We start from the raw sequence: 21,104 nt of genomic DNA, 5'->3' as shown, positions 1-21,104 counted from the left end.
GCACAGAAATTACCACTGAATCTGAGTAATATAAGTTAACATCCTGTGTGCTCTCTTACCAGGGCTTACCTTGAGGCATTCCCATGTGCAGTCCGTGAACCTGCTTGGAGTCAAGGAATATTTGGAATCCTGGAATGCCTGTGCCCTGTCCAATGGTTCTAGCAGCCATGAGGTTTGCTTCATGGCTGTCCTAGCCATGGTATTCCTGCTCTCTTTTTGCTTCCCAGAATTCACTCTGTGTCTAAATGCTGAGTGTCTGTCAAGGGGTCCTGTGATTCAGAGCCAACATGATGATGGCCAGTGGAAAGTTTAGGGTTGAGTGGATTTCTGCATGAATGGGACAGGGGTGGAGATTCTCAGAAGGCAGACATGATGTTGCCCCCTGAAAATTGTTTGGTTCTTTGTCAAGAAATTGCAAGTGTTGCTGAGGGAAATTTCTGATCTAGGAGTCAGCTTATCCAGGCCCATACAGTGACTTTGTTCCCCAGGGGGTCTCTGCATATTTTTTCATTTTTTTTCAATTTTATATCATTGGGATATGTTTGAAAACTGCTGATCTATCCTTTTAAAGAATTCTCCTCAAATTATGTCTACCCAGTGCTTCTTAATGATGAGGCTGAGTTTATGAGTTTTAGGGAGGGCTTTCAGAAAATTATTGTGCATTCACGGTGATTGATTTAAATATTAAGTTTTATTTTAATTTCTTTTCACTCTAATTTATTTTAAACTTCATCTCTAAATGAAAGCAATGCACCCACACCAAAAATCACTACCTTATAACAAAATAAGGCAAAGTTTCAGAAAGCAAATAACCTGAAATACCATCTTTGCTCACCCTATTGCCCCAGTTGACATTAATGTGTTAATCATCAATGCAGATGATTAAAGATTTGTAGCATTATGAACAGTATTCTTCATGAAGCCCATGTATTTTCTTTGCAGTCTTGTTTATTGCTGCATGGTCCTACGCTTCTCATTTCCCTTGCTTATAATCTAGATCCATTTAGACTACTTCATATCCCTCATATACACTTTCAAATACACACTCCTCTGCTGCAGATTATGAACCAAATGAGCTACATTGTACACCAAATGTTACTAGGAAATTCACATTACTCCAAAGAGGAATCTCTGTACCCAGGTGTGCCAACTATACAGCACAAAATCCCAAGCTGTATAACCACAGTAAAGCCATCACAATGGGGCCAGGACTTGTGGAGAGGACAGAGTCACACCAGGATCACAAAGAGGCCTTGAATCTGGTGGGAATTTGAATGCACATGCATAGGTTATGCTGTCCCTCATCTGCCTCACAATGAGCATCAAGTTGCTAAATGGCAGGTCTCTAACTAAATGACTGCCCTGTCATCTTAAAAGTAAAGGGCACCTCAGGTGTGCAGCAGATTGGGTAGGAGTTTGGGGCTTTGCAAGCTGGAGCAGTCATATGGGGTGCTTCTGCAGCTGACAGGAACCACAGCACACATGCTGGATGATGATCTTAAAACAGAAATCCAAGTGCAAATTCCAGGTTGTTGTGGCATAGGTGGTGCTTTCATTGAAATATCCCTGTCCAAGCAAGGGACAACCTAAATTTTCCAATGTCACAGAAATTACCACTGGATCTGAGGAATAGAGTTTAGCATCCTGAGTACTAACTTAACAAAGTTCACCATGAGGAATTCCCATATGGAGTCTATGAACATGCTTGAAGTCATGGAAGATTTGGACCCCTGGAATGCCTGTGCCCTGTCCAAATGTCCCAGTGGAAATGAGGGTTTTTTCATGGCTGTCTTAACCATGGGATTTCCTGCTCTCTTTTGGCTTGCCAGAAGTCTCCCTCTGCTTATAAATGCTGAGAGATGGTCAGGGTGTCCTGTGATGCAGAGCCAACAGGAGGATGGCCAGCTGTGGGTTTAGAGTTGAGAGGGTTTTGTACAGTAATGGGGAAAGTGATGGAGACTCCCAGAGTGCAGGCATGATGTTGTCCACAAAATATTATTTGGTTCTCAGTCAAGGAATTACCAGTGTGCTGAGTGAAATCCCTGATCTGGGGGCCAGCCTATTGGAACCTTTACAGTGCCTGTGTTCCCAGGAGGTCTCTGCATAATTTTTTTCATTTCTTTCTCATTGTGTATCATCCACATATATTTGAAAACTCCTGAACCCTCCTTTTAAAGAATTTTCCTCAAATTATGTTTATCCAGTGTTTCTTCATGATGAGACTGAGTTTATGAGTTTTAGGCAGGAATTTCAGAAAATGTTTGTGCCCTCAGGAAATTAGTTTTTAAATGCTAAGATTTATTTTTAATTCCTTTCATTGTACTTAATTTATTTTAAACTTTATCTATAAACAAAAAAATTTACAAACACCAAAAATCACTGCCTTATAATAAAACAAAGCAAAGTTTCAGAAAAGCAAATGAACTGAAATAACTTCTTTGCTCCCCCTATATCCCATGTTGGCATTAATGTGTTATCTTCAATGCAGTTGATTAAAGATCTATACATTATGAACTGTACTCTTCATGAGGCCCATGTATTTACTTTGTGGTCCTTTTTATTGCTGCACAGTCCTTTCTTTCTCATTTCCCCCTTTTGTCATCTAGTTCCAGTTCTACTACTTTGTATACATCATATCCACTTTCAAATATAGATTCCTCTGCTGAACCTTATGAGTAGAACCACCTACATTGCACACCAAGTGTTACTAGAACTTTTCCATTAGCCAATTAGGATCCCTGCACTCAGAGTGCCCATTATACTGCAGGAAATCCCAAGATAAGTAACTTCAGAAAAGCAATCTCAATGCGGCTAGGATCTGTGGAGAGTACAGAGACAGCCCCTGTTCCCAAAGAAGCCTAGAATCTGGTGGGAATATGGAATGTGTTTGCATAAGTTATGCTTACCCTAACCTTCCTCACAGTGAGCATCAGGTTGCTAAACCACAGGCCTCTAACCCCATGGATACCTTGTAATCTGAAAAGAAAAGGGCACCCCAGGAGTGCAGTAGATTGGGGAGGGTTTTGGGGCCATGCAGACTGAAGTAGTTATATGGTTTTTTTTTCTGCAGGTTACAGGAACCACAGCAAAACTTGCTGGATGATGAGTTTTGACTCTCCCATGGCTATCCTATAATGGAAATCCAAGTGCAAATCCAGGTTTGTGTGGCATAGGTGGTGCATGAAGTGAAGTGTCCATGCCTGGGCCAATCTAAATTTTTCAATTGCACAGTAACTACTGCTGGAGCTGAGGAATAGTGCTTAGCATTCTGAGTGTTCACATACCAGAGCTCACAATGAAGGATGCCCATGGTCATTCCATGAACCTTTTTGAAGTCAGGGAAATCTTTGACACCTGGAACTCCTGTGCCCTGTGCAAAGATCCTAGTGACCATGAGGTTTTGTTCATGGCTGTCTTAGTCCTGTGATTTTCTCCTCTCTTTTTGCTTGCCAGAATTCTCACTCTAGGTCTAAAGGCTGAGTGACTGTCAAGGGATCCTTTGATTCAGAGCCATCATCATTGTGACCAACAGTGTGTTTAGAGTTGAGTGGGTTTGTGCAAGAATGGGGACAGGGATGGAGACTCCCAGAGTACAGACATGATTGTATCCACTGAATTTTGTTTGTTTCTTGGTCCAGGAATTTGCAGTGTGCTGAGGGAAATCCCTGATCTGGGAGAGAGCTTATCTGCACCCTGAGAGTGACTGTGTAACCCAAGGGGTCTCTGCATAATTTTTTCATTTTTTTCACTTCATATCATCTGGATATATGAGAAAACTGCTGAAATATCCTTTTAAAGAATTTTCCTCAAATTATCTTTATCCAGTGCTTCCTCATGATTAGGTTATTTTTTTTTCCTAATCATTTCCATTTTTGTGTGTGTGGGTGGTGTTTCTTTTTTGTTGTTTGTGTGTTGCTTTAAATTTTTGATAAAGTTAAAAATGAAATGAAAGGAAATAAAAATAAAATTCAACATTTAAAAAATAATCACACTGAGGGCACAATAATTTTCAGCCATTGTGGCCTAAAATTCATAAACTCAATTTCATCATTAAGAACTTGTGAAAAAAATGTAATTTGAAGACCATTCTTTAAAAAGAGGGTTCAGCAGTTTTCTAATATGTCAAGATGAAGGAAAGAAATGAGAGAATTTCAGATGAAAGGGAATAAATATAACTGAAAATGAAATGCACTGTTTGATATGAGACTGGACATTGTTTTTTCATGCGTCTTTCTTCATTCCTGTCATTCTTATTACTATTAACATTTTTCTTGTTCTATAGGACATTATTGTGTGATTGCTGATGTCTCTAGATGAGATACAAGTACTACAACCAGGTTAATTTAATGACTGTGGCAATGTTCCTGTGAATACATAAGAGACTGTCTCTGCTCTCACAAGAAATGCTACAAGAATAATTAAAGAGAATGACTTTTTTTTACACATGAACTCAAAATGATTAAGGAAAACCTTATACAAGGCATATGAACCAATGTTAACTCAGTGAAAAATGTAAATAAAATAAACCAAATTCACATGAGATGATTTCCCTCCTCAGGAAGACACAGGGTCAGATCAGGATGAAATTAACCTGCCCTGCTTCCATGGGCTATGAGAAGAAGAGTCACAGTCAGTGCCACCTGGGCATACTCCCTTGGCATCAGCACATTCATGATCAGACATGTTGGGGAAAACTTATTCCATTGCTAAAAATCTTGTTTTCAGTAGTGGAACAAAAAATGTTCCACATCTGTGCTTACTCTCTCCCAAGGCCAGCACCATGTGAAAGGGGACTTGGGGTGGGCAATAACAGTTTCCTGGGGATCACTCTCACCATCAGAACCAGGGTATGCTGGCTAACAGAGCAGGGATTTCCTTCAGGACAATGATAATTCCTGTACCAAGAACCAAACAATAATCAGTGGACACCATCATGCCTGTCTTCTGGGAGTCTCATCCCTGTCCTCAATCATTCCTGCAACCCACTTAACTTTAAAACCCCTGCCAGTAAACATCATGTGGTCTCTTCATCACAAGACCCCTTTGACTTTCACTCAGCATTTAGGCCCAGGGTGAGACTTCTAGCAAGCACAAGTAGAACAAAAATTCCCATGGCTAAGGCAGCCTTGAGCCAAACCTCATGTCAACTATAAGCTGTGGGCAGGGCAGACATCCCAGGTGTCCAATATTTCCCTGACTTCAAGGGGGTTCATTGATTGCACATGGGGATGCTTCATGGTGCACTCTGGTATGTGATCACCCAGAATGCTAAGGTCCATGTCTCAGATCAAGTGGTAATTTCTGTGCCACTGAAAATTTTGTTAGGCTGATGTTCAGCCAGGGAACTTCACATTAGGCCTTGCCTACCCTACACAAACCTGGAATTACCCCTTGGGTATTCCAGGATAGGATCCTCCTGTGAGCATCAAAATCTCACCATCCATCAGGTGTGCAGGTGATCCTCTGTGCTGCAAAAGAATCCTCATATACCTACTCTAGCCTGCACAGCCACACCACCTCCACCATCACCTGGAAACTTGGGGTACCCTTTAGGTTTTCAGACCACAGGGCAGCCACAGGGTTAGTGGCCTATTTCTTAGCAAACTGATGCTCATTGGGAAGCAGGTGATGGTCAACATAATTTGTGTAAGCGCATTCGAAGGACCCACCAGAATTCTAGGTCACTTTGGGAACTCGGGCTGACTCAGTCCTTTCCACATATTCTAGACCCAGTGAGATTTCTTCCCTGAGGTTTCTTAGCTTGGGGTTTCCTCCTGTACATTGGGCACAACTGGGTACAGGGACTCCTAGTTCAAGTAATGGGAAAGATTCAGAAATACTTGGTGTGGAGTGTAGCTGATTCTGCACAGAAGGCTCAGCAAAGAATTCTATATTTGAAATTGAATATGAGGGATGTGAAGTAGTGTATTTGGAAACAGATGACAAGAGAGGGAAATAAGAAAAATAGGACTGTGCAGCAATAAACAAGACTTCTAAGAAAATACATGGACTGTATGAAGTATACAGTTTATAATATAAGAAAGCTTTAATCTACTGCCATGAAGATATCCCATTAATGCAAACTCAGACAATGGGGTAAGCAAATTAGATATTTCATGTTATTTGCTTTTCTGAAACATTGATTTCTTTTGTCATAACGTGGTGATTTTTAATATTTGTGTGTTGTTTTAGGTTATACATTAAGTTTAAAATAAAATCATTACAATGAAGGAAATAAAAATAGAACTTAACATTTAGAAAATAATCACCCTGAGGGCACAATAATTTTCAGGCATTCAAGCCTAGAATTCATAAACTCAATTTCATCAGGAAGAACTTGTGAAAACAAATACAATTTGAGGAACATTCTTTAAAAGGATGGTTCAGCAGTTTTCTAATATGTCCACATGAAAGAAATGAGATATAGTCAGATGAAAGGGAATAAATATACCTGAAAACAAAATGCAATATTTGATATGAGACAGGACACTGTTTTTTTTTTTTGTGTATGTGTGTCTTGCTTCATTCTCATCATTATTATTACTGTTAACATTTTGCTTGGTCTATAGGACATTATTGTGAAATTGTTGAGGTGTGGACCAGGCACTTACATGAGATACAATTACTACAACAATTCTAATTTAATAATTGTGCTTATGTTCCTGTGAATACATAAGAGAATGTCTCTGTTCTTACATGAAATGCTACAAGAATAAAGTGACTGACTTTTTTACACATAAATTCTCAGTGGTTAAGGAAAACCTTATTATACAAGGAATATGAATCAATGTTAATGAAAGATTAAATAAAATAGACCATCTTCACATGAGTTAATTTCCCTTTTCAGGAAGACACAGTATCAGCTCAAGGTGAGAGTACACTGACATGCTTTCATGGGCTATGATAAGAAGGGTCACAATCAATGCCACATGTGTGTACTCCATTGGACATTAGTATATTTGGGATCAGAAATGTCAGGGAAGTCTTCTTAATTTGATAACAACCTTGCTTTCAGAAATGGAACCAAAAATGTGCCACATCTGTGGTTACTCTCTCCCAAGGCTAGCACAATATAAATGGGTACTTGGGGTGGGCATTCAGTTTCCTGAGGCTCACTCTCACTGTCAGAGCCAGGGTATTCTGGCTCCCAGAGCATGGCTTTCCCTCAGTGCAAAGATAATTCCTTGACTAGGAACTAAAAACTATTCAGTGGACACCCTCATGCCTTCCATTTGGGGGTCTCCAGCCTGGTCCCCATAATGTCTCCAACCCACTCAATTGTAAAACTACAGCTGGTCATCATCATGTGGTCTCTGAATCACTGGACCCCCTTGAGAGTCATGCAGCATATAGGCCCAAAGTGACACTTCTGGCAAGCACAAATAAAGCAAAAACTCTCACCACTAAGACAACCATGAGTCAAAACTCATGCCAGTTAGAAGCTGTGGACAGGACAGACAGATCCCAGGTGTTCAAAGTTTCCCTGACTTCAAGAGGGTGCATTGACTGCACATGTGCATGCCTCATGGTGAGCTCTGGTAAGTGAGAAGCTGGAATGCTAAGCTCCATGTCTCAGATCCAGTGATAATTTCTGTGCCATTGAAAAAGTTAGGCAGGCCCAAGCTCAGCCAGGTGACCTTCACTTAAAGCCCTGCCTATGCCACAACCACCTGGAATTTTCCTTTGGGCCTTCCAGTATAGGATCATCCTGGGAGAGTTAGAAGCACACCTTCCACTGGGTGCACAGGTGATACTCTGTGCTGCAGAAGCATCCTCATATACCTACTCCAGCCTGCAGAGACCACAACACCTCCACCATCACCTGAACACTTAAGGATGCCTTTAGTTTCTCAGACCACATTGCAGGCACTGGGTTAGAGTCCTGTCACTTTGCCACCTGATGCTCATTGTGAGGCAGACAAGGGAGACCAGAACTTGCACAAGTGCATTCAAAGAACCCACCAGAATTCTAGACTGCTTTAGAAACCCTGGCTGCCTCAGTCCTTTCCACAGGTTCTAACCCCACGGAAATTTCTTCCCTGAGGTATGGAGTGCCTGCTGTATATTGGGCACACCTGTGTATGGGTTTCCTATTTGGAGTAACGGGAAAGATTCAGAAACACTTGGTGTGATGTTTAGCTGATTCTGCACATAAGGTTCAGCAGAGAAGTCTATATGTGGAAATGGATAGAAGAGAGCTGAAGTAGTGTAATTGGAACTAGATGACAAGACAGGGAAATGAGAAACATAGGACTGTGCAGCAATAAACAAGACACCTAAGAAAATTCATGGAATCTATGAGGAGTACATTTTATAATATTAGAAATGTTTAATCAACTGTCTTGAAGATAACCCATTAATGCAAACTTGTACAATGGGGGAAGCAAAGTAGTTATTTCAGGTTATTTGTTTTTCTGATGCTTTGCTTTTCTGTTATAAGTTGGTGATTATTTATGTTTTCATGTTGTTTTAGCTTATAAGTAAAGTTTAAAATAAAATCCATACAATGAAAGAAATAAAGATAAAACAACTTTGAAAAAAAATCACACTGAGATCAAAATAATTTTCTACCATTTCAGCTTAAAATTCATAGTCAATTTCATTTGGAAGAACCTCTGGAAAAAAACACAATTTGAGGAATTCTTTAAAAGGATGATTCAGCAGGTTTCTAATATTTCCAGATGAAGGAAAGAAATGAGATATATATGATGAAAGAGAATAAATATACCTGAAAGTGAAATGCCATGTTTGCTATGAGACTGGACAGTGTTTTTTCTTTATTTGTCTTTTGTCATTTCTATCATTATTACCATTAACATTATAGGGCAAGTGATGAGGTGTGGACAGGGCCCCTAGGTGAGATACTAATACTACAACCAGGATAATTTTATGATTGTGGTAATGATTCTGTGAATACAAAAGAGAACATCTCTGTTATTACATGAAATGATACAAGAGTAATTAAAGAGACTGTCATTTTTTACACATGAATTTCCAATGGTTAAGGAAAACATTATTATACAAGGAATATGATCCAAGTTAACTTGGTGCAAAAAGTAAATAAAATAAACCAAATTCACATGAGTCGATTTCCCTCCTAGTGAAGGCACAGGGTTAGATTGGGTTGAGATTATGCTGATCTGTTTTCATGGGATATGTGAGAAATGGTCACAGTTAGTGCCACCTTGGGCTACTCACTTGGGCATCAGCACATCCTAGACAGTACAAGTTGGGGAAGTCTTCCTTTGCTAATAACCTTGCTTTCAGAAATGGAGCAAAAATGTGCCATGTCTCTGGTTACTCTCTCCTAAGGCCAGCACCATGTAAAAGGGTACTTGGGGTGGACATTCAAAGTTTCCTGGGGATCACTCTCACTGTAAGAGCCAGGGTATGCTGGTCCCCAGAGCAGGGATTTCTCTCAGGTCAACAATAACTCCTGGATGAAGAGCCAAACATTATTCCATGGACACCATCATGCCTGGCTTCTGGGAGTCACCACCCCTGTCCCCAATAATGCCTCCAACCCACTTAACTCTAAAGCATTTGGTCATTATCATGTGGACTCTGCATCAAAATAACCCATGAATGTCACTCAGCATTTAGGCCCAGTGTGAGATTACTGACAAGCAGAAATAGAACAAGAAATCCCAATGCCAAAGGAGCCTTGAGCCAAACCTCATTTCAGCTAGAACTGAGTACAAGGCAGAAACATCCAAAGTGTATAATGTTTCACTGACTTTAATGGGGTTCACTGACTGCACATGAGCATGCCTCATTGTGAGCTATGGTAAGTGAGCACATGGGATGCAAAGATCCATGTCTCAGATCCAGCAGTAATTTCTGCACCATTGAAAAAGTTTGGTAGGCTAAAGCTCAGCCATGGGCATTTCACTTATAGAACCACCTACAACACACATCTGGAAATTGCCCTTGGGACTTCCAGTATAATGTCATCCTGGAGAGTCAAAAGCACACCATCCATTGGTTGTACAGGTGATCCTCTTGCTGCAGAAGCATACTCATATATTACTCAAGCCAGTACAGGCACACCTCCACCTTCACCTGCACAATTGGGGTGCCCTTATGGTTTTCAGACTACAGGGAAGCCATTGGGTTAGAAGCCTGTCTCTTAGCAACCTGAAGTTCATTGTGAGCCAGGCAAGGGTCAGCATAACATACACATGTGTGTTCCAAGGGCCTGCAAGGATTCTAGCTTGTTTGGGAACATGGGCTGGCTCTGTCCTCTCTAATGTTATATCCCAGTGAGATTTCTTCCCTGAGGCTTCTTCACTTGGGATTGCCTGCTGTATATTGGGCCACCTGGGTACAGGGATTACTATTTGGAGTAATGGGAAAGACTCAGAATCCCTTGGGGTGGAGTGTAGCTGATTCTGCACATAAGGCTCAGCAGATAAATCTGTATTTGAAAGGGGATATGATGGATGTCAAGTAGTGTAATTGGAACTAGATGACAGGAGAGGAAAATAAGAAACATAGGACTGTGCAGCAATAAAACAGATCTCTAAGAAAATACGTGGTCTATATGAAAAGGAGTTTAAAACATTAAAAATATTTAATCAACTGTCTTATGATAACCCATTAATGCAAACTTGAACCTTGGGGTAAGCAACATAGTTATTTCAGGTTATTTGCTTTTCTGAAACTTTGCTTTGTTTTGTCATAAGTTGGTGACATTTAATGTTTGTGTGTTGTTTTAGTTTATAGATAAAGTTTAAAATAAAATCAAAACAATGAAAGAAATAAAAATAAAACTTTACTTTTAAAAAATAATCATCCTAAGGCCACAATAATTTTCAGGCATTCCAGCCTAAAATTCATAAAATCAATTTCATCAGGAAGAACTTATGAAAGAAATACAATTTGAGATACATTCTTTAAAAGGCTTTTCTTCGGTTTTCTAATGTTTCCATATGAAATAAAGAAATGAGATATATTCAGATGAAGGGAAATAAGTATACCTGAAAATGAAATGCAGTGTTTGATATGAGACTGGGCACTGTTTTTTTTTTTTTGTCTTTCTTCATTTCTATCATTATTATTACTATTAACATTTTGCTTGGTCTATAGGATATTATTTGGTAATTGCTGAAGTGTGGACCAGACCCTTAGATGAGATACTATTATTACAAAGAGGTTAATTTAATGATTGTATTAATGTTTCTGTGAATACATAAGAGAATGTCTCTGTTATTTCTTGAAATGCTACAAGAATAAATAAAGGGACTGACAATTTTTTACACATAAATTCCCAATGTTAAAGGAAAACCTTATCATACAAGGTATATGAAACAGTGTTAACTCAGTGAAAAAAGTAAATAAAATAAACCAACTTCACATGAGTTGTTTTCCATCCTCAGGAAGTCACAGGGTCACATCAGCATGAAAGTACACTGCCCTGCATTCATGGGTTATAAGAAGAATGGACACAATCCATGCCACCTGGTCCTACTCCCTTGGGCCACAGCACATTCTGGATCATACACTTTGGGGATATCTTCTTCCTTTGCTAATAACCTTGCATTCAGAAAAGGAACAAAAAATGTGGCACATCTGTGGTTACTCTCTCTCAAGGCCAACACCATGTAAATGGGGAACATGGTGTGAGCATTCACAGTTTCCTGGTGGTCACTCTCTCTGTCAGATCCAGGGTATGCTGACTCCCGGAGCAGGGATACCCCTCAGGCCAATAATAATCCCTGAACCAAGGACCAAAAAGTATTCAGTGGACATCATGCCTACCATCTGGGAGTCTCTATCCCTGTCCCCAGTCAAACCTCCCACCCCTTCAACTCTAAAACCACAGGAAGTCGTCATCGTGTGGTCTCTGCATAAGAGGACTCCCTTGAATATCACTCAGGACTTAGGCCCAGAATAAGACTTTGTGCAGCAAAAATAGTGCAAGAAATCACAAAGTTAAGACAGCCATGGGCCATATTTCATGTCAGCTAGAAGCTGTGGACAAGGCAGACATATTCCAGGTGTCCAAATTTCCCTGTATTCAAGTGGGTTCATTGACTGCACATGGGCATGCCTCATGGTGAGCTCTGCTACATGAGCACCCAGGATGCTAACTTCCATGTCTCATATCCAGTGTTAAATTATGTGCCATTGAAAGTTAGTCAGTCCCAAGATCAGCCAGGTGCAATTCACTTAAAGCCCTGTCTATGACACAACTTGGAATTTGCTCTTGGGCCTTCTGGTAGAGGATTGTCCTGGGAGAGTTAAAAGCTCACCATCCATCAGATGCAAAGGTGATCCTCTGTGCTACAGAAGCATCCTAATACACCTAATCCAGCCTGCAGGACCACAACACTTCCACCATCACTTGCACACTTTGGGAGCCCTTTAGGTTTTCAGCCCACAGGGCAGCCTTTGTGTTAGAGGCCTGTCACTTAGCAACCTGGTGCTCACTGTGAGGCACATGATGGTCAATGTAACTTGTGCATGTGCAGTCCAAGGTCCCGCCAGAATTCAAGGCTGCCTTGGCGACCAGGCTGATGTCCTCTCCACAGTTTCTAGACCTAGTGATATTACTTCCTTGAGGTTTCTTAGCTTGGGATTTCCTGCTGTATATCAGGCACGCCTGGGTACAGGGATTTCTATATGTAGAAATTGGAAAGATCCAGAAACACTTGGTGTGGAGTGTAGCTGATTCTGCACACAAGGCTCAGCAGAGAAGTCTATATTTGAAAGAGGATATGAGGGATGTTATGTAGTTTAATTGGACAAGATGAAAAGAGGAAAATAGGTAATAAAGGACTGGGCAGCAATAAACAAGATCCCTAATTAAATACATGGACTGTAGGAAGAGTACAGTTTATAATATTAGAAATCTTTTACCAAAAATGCATTGAAGATAAACCATAATGCAAAGTCAGACAATGGGGGAAGCAAAGAAGTTATTTCAGGTTATCTGCTTTTCTGAAAGTTTGTTTTGTCATAAGGTTGTGATTTTTAATGTTTGTGTGTTGTTTAACTTATAAAGTTTAAAAAAATCAGTACAATGAAAGAAATAAAAATAGAACTTAACTTTTAAAAAATAATCATCCTGGGGGCACAATAATTTTCAGGCATTCCAGCCAAATATTCAAAAAATAAATTTCATCAGGAAGAATTTGTGAAAAAAAATACAATTTGAGGACCAGGCTTTAAAAGGATGTTACAGAAGTTTTCTAACATATCCAGGTGAAGGAAAAAAATGACGTATATTGAGATGAAGTGAAATAAATATACCTGAAAATGAAGTGAAATATTTGTTATGAAGCTGGACACCGTTGTTTTTTTTTTTGTCTTCCTTCATTCCTATCACTATTATTAATATTAACATTTTGCTTGGTCTATAGGACATTATTTGGTAATAGTTGAGGTGTGGTCCAGGCCAATAGATGAGATCCTATTACTACAAACATGTTTATTTTATGATTGTGGTAATGTTTCTGTGAATATATAAGAGAATGTCTCTGTTCTTACATGAAATGTTACAAGAATAATTAAAGAGACTGACTTATTTTCACATAAATTCCCAATTGTTGAGGAAAACCTTATTATACAAGGAATATGAAACTGTGTTAACTCAGGGAAAAATGTCAATAAAATAAACAAACTTCACATGAGTTGGTTTCCCTCCTCAGGAAGACACAGGGTCAGATCAGGGTGAGTTTAAACTGTCCTGCTTTCATGGGCTGTGATAAAAAGAATCACAGTCAGTGCCACCTAGTCCTACACTCATGGGCATCATCATATTCAGGATCAAACAGTTCAGGGATGTCTTTTTCCTTTGCTAATAATATTGCTGTCAGAAATGGAACAAAAATGTGCCACATCTGTGGTTACTATCTCCCAAGACCATTACAATGTAAACAGAGTCTTGGGGTGGGCATTCACAGTTTCCAGGGAATCACACTCACTGTCATAGCCAGAGTATACCGGCTCCCAGAGCAGGGATTTCCCTCAGACCAATAATACCTGGACCAATGTCCAAACATTATACAATGGATAAAATCATGTCTGCCCTCATGGAGTCTCCATCCCAGTTCCCAATGAAGCCTCCATTACACTTGATTCTAAAACCACAGCCTGTCATGTGGTCTCAGCATCACAGGACCCCCTTGTCTGTGACTCAACATTTAGGACCATAGTGTGACTTCTGGCTAGCACATAGAGCAAGAAATTCTACTATTAAGAGAGTCATTAGCCAAACCTCATGTCAACCAGAAGCTTGGGAAAGGGCAGACACACCCCATGCATCCAAAAATTCCCTGACTTCAAGGGGGTTCATTGACTGCTCATGGACATGTCTCATGTTGAGCTCTGGTATGAGAGCACTGAGGATTCTAACTTCCATGTCTCAGACTGAGCGGTAATTTCTGGCCATTGAAAAAGTTAGGCAGGCCAAACCTCAGCCAGGGGCAAGTCAATTAAAGCCCCACCTACAACAAACCAACCTGGGATTTGCCCTTGGGTCTTCTGGTAAAGTATCATCCTGGGAGAGTCAAAGCTCACCATCCATCAGGTTCATAGGTGATCCTCTGTGCTACAGAAGCTTTCTCATATACCTAATCAAGCCTGCATGTGCCACAACGACTCCACAATCACTGGCACACTGAGGGTGCCCTTTAAGTTTGCAGAACACATAGCAGCCTTTGGGTAAGAGGCCTGTCATTTAGCAACCTGATACTCATTGAGATGCAGCAAGGGTCTGGGTAAATTGCACATGTGCATTCCAAGGACACACCCCCCCCCAGAATTCTATGCTACTTTGCAAACCTGGAATGTCTCTGTCCTCTGCACAGTTTCTAGATCTAGTGAGATTTCTTCCCTGAGGTTTCGTATCTTGGTATTTCCACTGTGTTGGCTCACAAAGGTACAGGGGTTCCTATTTGGAGAAATTGGAAAGATTCAGAAACACTTGGTATGTATTGTATTGATTCTGCACATAAGGCTCAGCAGAGAATTCCATATTTGAAAGACAATATGAGGGATGTGAAGTAGTGTAGTTGGAACTAGATGACAAGAGAGAAAAAAGAAACAGGACTGTGTAGCAATAAAAAGAACCCTATGAAAATACATGGAATGTATGAAGCAGTTTATAATATTCAAAATGTTTAATCAACTGCCATGAAGAAAACACATTAATGCAAACTTGGACAATGTGGTAAGCAAAGTAGATTTTTCAGGTTATTTGCTTTTATGAGACTTTGCTTTGCTTTGTGATAAGGTGGTGAATTTTAACATTTGTATGTTGTTTTAATTTATAAATTTTAAAATAAAATCAATACAATGAGATAAATAAAAATAATACATAATATTTAAAAAATAATCACCCTGAGGGCACAATACTTTTCAGCCATTCCTCCTAAAATTCATAAACTGAATTTCATCCAGAAGAACTTGTGAAAAAAGTACAATTTGAGGAACATGCTTTAAAAGGATGGTTCAGTAGTTTTCTAATATGCCCAGATGAAGGAAAGAAATGAGATATATACAGATGAAAGAGAATAAATATACCTGAAAATGAAATGCAATGTTTGATATGAGACTGGCAAGTTTTTGTCTGTCTTTACTATTCATTATTATTACTATTAACATTTTTCTTGGTCTATAAGACATTATTGGGTAATTGTTGTGGGGACAATGCCCCTAGATCAGATACTAGTACTACAAAGAGTTTAATTTAATGATTGCATTAATGTTTCTATTAATACCTAAGAGACTGTCTCTGTCCTTACATGAAATGCTACAAGAATAATTAAAGAGACTGTTTTTACACATAAATTCAAGATTGATAAGGAAATTCTTATTATAAAAGGAAAATGAATGTTAACTTAGTGAAAAAAGTAAATAAACAAATTCACGAGTTGGTTTCCCTCCTCAGGGAGATGAAGAGTCAGATCAGGGTGAGATTACACTATCCTGTTTTCATGGGTTATGGGAAGAAGGTTCACAGTCAGTGCCACCATGCCCTAACACTTGACCATTAGGAAATTCAGGATTGGACCATTTGGGGATGTCCTCTTCCTTTGCAATCTTGCTGTCAGAAAAAAAGACCAAAAAATGTGTCACATCTGTGGTTACTCTCTCCCAAGGCCATCACTGTGTAAACAGGGGTCTTCTGGTGGGCACTCACAGTTTCTAGGGGATACCACAGAAAGTCAGAGCCAGGGTATGCTGGCTCCCAGAGCAGGGATTACCCTCAGGGCAATGAAAATTCCTGGACAAAAGAACAAACACTATTCAGGGGACCCAATCCTGCCTGTCTTCTGGGAGTCTCTATCCCTGTCCCCAATGAAGATTCCACAATACTCAACTCTAAAACAAAATCTGGTCTTCATCATGTGATCTCAGAATTACAGTACCCCCTTGATTGTCACTCAGCATTTTGGCCGAGTTATCTCTGGCCAGCACAAATAGAGCAATAAATCCCACCATCAAGAGAGACATGAGCCAAAACTCATGTCCACTAGAATCTGTGGATAGGTCAGACTCATCCAGGTGTCCAAAAATTCCCTGACCTCAAGCAGGTTCATTGACAGCACATGGGCATGCCTCATGGTGAGCTCTGGTATGAGAGCACCTGGGAAGCTAAGCTTCATGTATCAGGTCCAGCAGAAATTTCTGTGACTTTGAAAAAGTCAGATGGCCTAAACTCAGCTGGGAGCAATTCACTTAAAGCACCACATACCACAAACCTACCTGGAATTTGCCTTTGGGACTTCTGATACAGGGTTGTCAAGGGAGAGTCAAAAGCTCACCATACATTGGGTGCATAGGTGATCTTCTGTGCTGCAGAAGCTTCCTCATAAACCTACTCCAACCTGCATGGCCCAAAACACCTCCCAAATCACCAGCCCACTTGGGTTGCCCTTTAGGTATTCAGACCACAGGGCAGCCATTGAGTTAGTGGCTGTTGCTTAGCAAACTGATGCTCATTGTGAGGCAGGCAAGTGTCAGTGTAACATGTGCTTGTGCATTCTAAGGACACTCCAGTATTCTTCGCCAGTTTGTGAATGTGGGCTGACTCTGTCCTTCTCACAGTTTCTAGCTTCAGTGAGGTTTCTTTCCTGAGGTTAATTATCTTGGGATTGCTTGCTGTATATTTGGCACACATGGTACAGGTATTCCTATTTGTGGTAATGGCAAAGATTCAGAAACATTTAGTGTGGCTTGCAGGTGATTCTACATATAAGGCTCTGCAAAGAAGTCTATATTTGAATGAGGATATGAGGGATGTGAAGTAGTGTAATTGGAAGTTGATGACCAGTGAGGGAAAAGAGAAACATAGTACTCTGCAGCAATAAACAATCCATTAAGAAAATACACAGACTGTATGAAGAGTAAAGTTCATATTAAAAATCTTTAATCAACTGCCTTGAAGATAAACTATTAAAGCAAACTTGGACAATGTGATCAGCAAATTAGTTATTTCAGGTTATTTGCTTTTCTGAAACTTTGCTTTGTTTGTCATAGGGAGTTGACTCAATGTTTGTGTGTTGTTTTAGCTAATAAAGTTTTAAAAAAATCAATACAATGAAAGAAATAAAAATAATATTTAATATTTAAAAGATAATCACACTGAGGGCACAATAATTTTCAGCCATTATGGCTAAAATTCATGAATTCAATTTCATTAGGAAGAACTTGTGAAAAAAATAGATTTTCAGGAATGCACTTTAAAAAGATACTTCAGCAGTTTTCTAATATGCCCAGATGAAGGAAATAATGAGATATATTCAGATGAAGAGGAATAAATGTACCTGAAAATGAAATGCAATGTTTTTTTATTGGACAGGACAGTTTATATTTTTTTATCTTTCTTCATTCCTATCATGATTATTTCTATTAACATTCTGCTTGGTCTGTAGGACATTATTTGGTAATTGTTGTGGTGTGGATCAGAACCCTAGATGAGACACTAGTCCTACAAACAGGTTAAATTCATGATTGTGGTAATGTTTCTCTAAACACATGAGAATGTCTCTGTTCTTACATGAAATGCCACAAAAATAATTAAAGAGACTGACTTTTTTACACATAAATTCCAATGGTTAAGGAATACCTTATTATACAAGGAATATGAACCAGTGTTAACTCAGTGGAAAAATAAATAAACCAACTTCACAGAGTTGTTTTCCATTTTCAGGAAGACACAGGGTCAGATCAAGTTGAGATTACACTGTCCTGCTTTCATGGGCTATGAGAAGAAGGTTCACACTCAGTGCCACCTGGTCCTATGTGGGAAACAGGGCCTAAAGTTTCTCCTCTCCTTCCCACATACTTGAGGTGGGGGTCTAGAACACTGGTTTCTTGCCAAGATGGAAAACAGTCAAGGCACACCTCATTAAAGTATGCATGGATGTGAGAGTGTAGCTGTAGGACTGTTTTCTGATATTGTCCTTGAAATTAAGATAAGAATCATTTGCAGACTGATGTAAACAACCATAGGAAAATGTCTGTGTGCACAGTAAAGCATTACTCTACCATAAAAGCATAATAAATAAGGGTCTTCGGAACAGGACTCACACACTCACCTGATAGGCAGTGTATCCCCTGCTCCCAGTCTCTCAAAGTTGTTTTTGTCTCAGATTTCATTTCTGCATCACCCACTGGCAACTGTCCTACAAACTTGGGCATCAGCACACTAAGGATCAGAGAGTTCTGGGATATCTTCTTCCTTGGCTAATAATCTTTCAGAAAAGGAACAAAAAATGTGCCACCTCTGTGGCTGCTCTCTCCCAAAGTCATCACCATGTAAACGGGGATCTTTTAGTGGACATTCTCAGTTTCCAGGGAATAATTCCCACTATCATAGTCAGGGTATGCTGGCTCCCAGAGCAGGGATTATGCTCAGGGCAATGATAATTCCTGGACCAAAGAAAAAAACTCTATTCATGGGACACAATTGTGCATCCCATCAAGGAGTCTCCATCATTGTCCCCAATGAAGCTGTCATTGCACTCAACTCTAAAACCAAATCTGGTTGCCACCATGTGGTCTCTGCATCACAGAAACCCCTTGAATGTCACTCAGCATTTAGGCCCCAAGCGAGACTTCTGACTAGAACAAATAGAACAAGAAATCCCAACATTAGGACAGTCTTGAGCCAATAGTCATTTCAGCTAAAAGCTATGGACAGGTCAGACACATCCCAGGAGTCCAAAGATTCCCTGACTTCAAGGGGTCATTGACTGCACATGGGCATGCCTCATGGTGAGCTCTGGTAGGAGTGCATCTGGGAAGCTAAGGTCCATGTCTTAGGTCCAACATTAATTTCTGTGCCATTGAAAAATTTCAGCTTGCATAAACTTGGCCAGGGGCAATTCACTTAAAGCACTGCCTACCACAAACCTAACAGATTTGCCCTTGGAACTGATGGCACAGGATCATACAGGGAAAGTGAAAGGCTCACCATCCTTCAGCTGCATAGGTGATTTTCCATGCTGCAGAAGCATCCTCATATACCTACTCTAGTTTGCATGGCCCACAACACCTCCACCATCACCAGCACACTTGGGGTGCCTTTCAGTTGTTCAGACCACAGGGCAACCATTGGGTTAGTGACCTGTTGCTTAGCAAACTGATGCTCATTTTGAGGCAGGCAAGGGCCAGCATAGCATGTGCATGTACATTCCAAGGACCCACCAGTGTTCAAGGCTGCTTTGTGAACCTGGGCTGACTCTGTCCTCCTCAAAGTTTATATGTCCAGTGAGATTTTTTTCTGAGGTTTCTTATCTTTGGATATCCTGCTGTATATTTGGCACACCTGGGTACATGTATTACTATTTGGAGTCATGGAAAAGATTCAGAAACACTTTGTGTGGATTGTAGCTGATTCTGAACATCAGGCTGTGCAGAAATGTCTATATTTGTAAGAGGATATGAGGTATGTGAAGTATTGTAACTGGAACTAGATAACAAGGGAGGGAAATGGGAAACATAGGTCTATGAAGCAATAAACAATCCCCTATGAAAATACATGGACTGTATGCAGAGTACAGTTCATAATATTAGAAATCTTTAATCAACTGCCTTGAAGATAACCCATTAATGCAAACTTGGACAATGTGGTAAGTGAATTAGTTATTTCAGTTTATTTGCTTTTCTGAAACTTTGCTTTGTTTCTCATAGGAGTTAATATTAATGTTTGCATTTTTATCTAATAAAGTTTAAAATAAAATCAAAACAATGAAATAAATAAAAATAACACTGAACATTTAAAAATTAAACACCCTGAGGGCAAAATAATTTTCAGCCATTTTGGCTAAAATTCATGAACACAGTTTCATCAGGAAGAATGGTGAAAAAACTACAATTTGAGGAATATTCTTTAAAAGGATGGTTCAGCAGTTTTCTAATACATCAAGATGAATGAAAAAATGAGACATGTTCAGATGCAGGGGAATAAATAAACCTGAAAATGAACTGCAATATTTGTTATGGGACTGGACACAGTTTATTTTTTCTTTGTCTTTCTTCATTCCCACCATTATTATTAACTAACATTTTGCTTGGTCTATAGGATGTTATTTGGTAAATGTTGTGGTGTGTACCAGACCCCTAGATGAGATTCTAATTATAGAAACAGGTTAATTTAATGATTTTGGCAAGGTTTCTGTGAACACATAAGAGAATGTCTCTGTTCTTACATGAAATGCTACAAGAAGAATTAAAGAGGCTGATATTTTTTACACATAAATTCCAAATGATTAAGAAAACCTTATTATACAAGGAATATGAACAAGACTTAACTCAGTGAAAAAAGTAAATTAAATAAACCAACTTCACATTAGTTGATTTCCCTCCTCAGGAAGACACAGGGTCAGATCAGGGTGAGATTAAACTGACTGCTTTCATGGGCTATGAGAAGAAGGATTACAGTCACAGCCACCTGGTCCTACACACTTGGGCATCAGCACATTCAGGATCAGACAGTTCTGGGATTTCCTCTTCCTTTGCTAATAATCTTGCTTTCAGAAAATGAACAAAAAATGCACATCTGAATTTACTCTCTCCCAAGACCATCACCATGTAAACAGTGTCTTGTGGTGGGCATTCATAGTTTCCAGGGGATAACTTCCACTGTCAGA

This window comes from Choloepus didactylus, assembly GCF_015220235.1.
Source record: "Choloepus didactylus isolate mChoDid1 chromosome 26 unlocalized genomic scaffold, mChoDid1.pri SUPER_26_unloc3, whole genome shotgun sequence".
Lineage (NCBI taxonomy): Eukaryota > Metazoa > Chordata > Mammalia > Pilosa > Megalonychidae > Choloepus > Choloepus didactylus.
This window is presented reverse-complemented; position numbering follows the sequence as displayed.